This window comes from Ictalurus punctatus, chromosome 19 (assembly GCF_001660625.3).
Source record: "Ictalurus punctatus breed USDA103 chromosome 19, Coco_2.0, whole genome shotgun sequence".
Classification (NCBI taxonomy): domain Eukaryota; kingdom Metazoa; phylum Chordata; class Actinopteri; order Siluriformes; family Ictaluridae; genus Ictalurus; species Ictalurus punctatus.
In genome coordinates, this window is record NC_030434.2 from 21,366,438 (window position 1) to 21,370,137 (window position 3,700).

General features: G+C 38.0%; 1 protein-coding gene across 2 annotated transcripts in view; it reads left to right on the plus strand.

The window, feature by feature from the left end:
- chst11 (carbohydrate (chondroitin 4) sulfotransferase 11) overlaps positions 1 to 1,495 on the plus strand; it is a 58,767-nt gene extending 57,272 nt beyond the window's left edge. For both annotated transcript variants that reach the window (XM_017494246.3, XM_017494245.3), the window contains exon 3: positions 1 to 1,495. This exon is cut by the window's left edge and continues 2,567 nt beyond it. The gene's annotated coding sequence lies outside the window, so the exon portion shown is untranslated.
- The last annotated feature ends 2,205 nt before the right edge of the window (positions 1,496 to 3,700 follow it).

A 3,700-nucleotide genomic window follows, 5' to 3' on the forward strand; every position in this document is an offset into this window, starting at 1 on the left:
GCCTTGTTCTCCACTTCTCTCTCTCTCTCTCTCTCTCTCTCTCTCAGTCTTAAACCAATTCTCAAATTTCATTGGTATCAGTTTGCGGAAAGGTTACCTTAACTAAAATTATTAACATTATTAACACATAGAAACCATGAACTACTGTATTAACTCCAGGACCTATTCAACACCCACAGTCCACACTATTTAGTAACTACTACAACAAAAATGTACGTAAATATGGAATAAAACACACAGGGGTGTGCGCTTGTAGGAAAATAATCAGCAGTGCAGTTGTCTGATTTGGCCCAATGTCCGATAGCACGCGCGAAGTTATTCCTCTTATAACAGAGGAAATTGCCCATTTTTATTCATTTCTAGGTACATTAACTGTCTATGAGAAAAGTTAGCTCCTGTTCTCACTTATATTATAGCAGCTATAAACAGTCATGTCATCTTTTTCTCTCTCCTAATGTTAATAAGACAAAAAAATAAAATAAAAATACAGCCTCGCTAATGTTTCTGAGAGACCATAAACTCCTCCATCCTGAAAACATTCCTGTGTCTGAAAAAAATAAAGTTACAGTTTTACTTAAATGCTAAGCAAAAACGTTAAATAAAACATCTCCGAAAACTTTGCTTGAACTCTGGAAATACCGTCAGAGCTGCTGTTCTAGAAAATTAATCAACACCTTCTGACTAAACAGAATCAAGAATTGGGAAGGGCTATGGTATAAATTCTTTAATTTCTTTGGTTCTAAATGAATGTCACTTAATTAATGTTAACTAATTAAGCCAAATAAGTCAAATAATGAATAAAATGGCTAACCAGTATTCCACAAGTGCTACAAATAAAAGATAATTCACAAACACCAATGTGAGGTAATGCCTTAATTAATGTGTTTGTAGTGGTTAATGGGCAAGATTCATAATTGAGGCTGAGGGTCATGGATTCCTGAGTTCAGTTGATCATGAACATCACCACTGGCAAACTTAAAGGTCAAATATTTTCCACAGAACAAATACAGGCCAAACAAATACAATTTCTGCTTCATCAGAAATACTGAAACAATGAATAATGAGTGAAAATAAGCCCACAACAACCAACATGAACTGAAGCTTAAATTAATGTTTGCAGTAGTTGATTGGCAAAATTAATAACTGAATGGTAGGTGCCAATATTTACACCCAGAGACATGAGCTGGTTTGATTCTCAACATTTAGTCACATGATCCGATTGAATTTATTCTCCTTTATGTGGACTTATTTTCAGTCATGGATAGAAGCATCATTGGAAACATTTGTGCACTATGTTTATTTCACCAAACATGAATTAATGTGTGTTAACTTCCTTTGCTATTTTGTTAACATGTTTTGCTTTGTCTTATTAATGCTGAACTTTAAAGTTTTTTATGTTAAGTAAAGCAGTGAATAATGTTAGTTAAGGGAACCTTCATATAAAATGGTACTGATGACGAGCAATAAATACAACCAATCATTGAGACAAATCTGATGAAGGAGAAAGGTCTGTGCAGTTCTTTAGATACTTTTGTGTTTGAATGCTTTTGTTGTCTTTGTTCACTCGGTATGTTCATTTCTGCACGCACACTCACATTTGTAGTACTATCAATGCAAGGACCTTCTACTGACATAGTTATTAATGAAGCTAATTAATACTATACCTATCCATAGCTTAACCTCAGTAACCAAAAGGAAACTTTTGACTCTTTTAGTTATATATTCATTTTTTGGTTTGTTAATAAAAGCAGTTTTAAATGTCCCACAAGACCAAAACTGTCAGATATTCATTTGGTCCTCACCAAGATATAAAAACATGTACACAAAAAATACAGGCAACACATTAGATGCACTGCCCTTCAGTCTTTCAGTAACATTCTCCTCTCTCTCTCTCTCTCTCTCTCTCTCTCTCTCTCTCTCTCTCTCTCTCTCTCTCTCTCTCCCTCTCTCTCTCTCTCTCTCTCTCTCTCTCTCACACACACACACACACACATACACAGGCAGCTCATTCTGAGTGCCTTCATGCACACATTTCTGGAAATTGAGCTAACAGAAAGTGCAGATCTACAATCAGTTCTTATATGTAATCACTTATATGGACCACTGATTGGAGACCAGCACTGTAAAGCTTAGATGCTGCATCTGAATCTCATTTTTTTGGCTCTACATGATGATTTGATGCCTTTCAGCATTATATTCACATAGACTTCTTGTTTGTATGTGTGTGTACAAATTTTCACTCCGGCTACTCTGCCTCAGTTGAGCTTGATTATCCAACATTCTCACAACAGCTACTATCTTATTTATTTATTTCTTCCTTGTATACATGTAAACTCTAAAGAGTCTTGTTTTTTGCACTCCTTCTCATTTGGGATGGATCCTACCGGCTCATCGTGACTGACTCTGCTACCCAAAAAGGAACATATTTAAAAATGTGCAGGACTCGGTATCATCCTGAACTCTGAACAGTTTGTCTCCTGCAAAGCGTGCTTCATGAATCACACATGCATACACGCACACACACATACACACACTCTCTTTCACTGTTTCTGCTGTTTTCAAAATCATAAAAGGAAGTATCTGTATGAATGTTCCAGTGATGTGCCGTGTTATGCGAACGGCTTTGAGCCGACTCGCATGTGTGAGCCTTATTTTTTCTAGTTGTAGGCAATACTCTTGCCGATTCATTCATTTACAATTTGTAATCTAAATGATTCATCCCCCACTGCAGATCAGGTTTATTGTTAAAATGTATAGACTTTTAGCTGTTTGTAATGAACAAATTAAACAAAAGCAATTGAAATAGTTCAACAAAACGAATGCTTCAAGCGGTTTCCCCAAATTCAACTGAAAATGCAACTTGTAATGATTTCTCCAGTTTCAAAAATATTCAACCCCTTCATGGTAAGCATCTTTAGTACTTAGTAGAGCGTCCTTCTGCTGTTATGACCTGCTGCAAACGAGATGCAGAGCTTCTGCAGCGTTCCTGAGGAATCTTATCCCATTCCTCATGAGCAATGGCCTCCAGTTCAGTAATAATCTTGGGTTTGTGTGCTATAACCGCCTTCTTCAAATCCCACCAGAGATTTTCTATGGGGTTCAAGTCAGGTGACTGTGATGACCCTGTAGAATCTTCCAGGACTTCTTCTGCAACCAAGGTGGAATTTGAGGTATGCTTGGTATCATTATCCTGTTGGAAGTGCAATGACGCCCAAGCTTCAGCTTCCTCACAGATGTCATGACGTTTTCTCCTAGGATTTAGTGATACTTCACTGAATCCATCTTGCCTTCCACACGCTGCAGGTTTCCAGTGCCAGAGGATGCAGAGCAGCCCCAGAGCATCACCGAGCCACCACCATGCTCGACTGTGGACAGAGTGTTCTTTCTTCATTCTTCCTCCTCCAGATATACCGCTGATCCATCATGCAGAAAAGTTCCAGTTTTGTTTCATCGCTCCACAGAACAGACTCCCAAAACTTCTGTCTCTTATTTATATGATTTTGAGCGACTCTTCTTGTGCTTTTGGGTCAGTAGTGCTGAACGTCTTGGAGTTCTGGAATGGAAACCTTCTGCGTTTAGCACACACCTTACTGTGCTCACTGAAACCTCAGTGTCTGTTACACCAAGTCTTGCTGCAGGTCTTTTGCAGTCACTCGAGGGTTTTTCACAACCTGATTTCTCACAAATCTGCTTGCTTTTT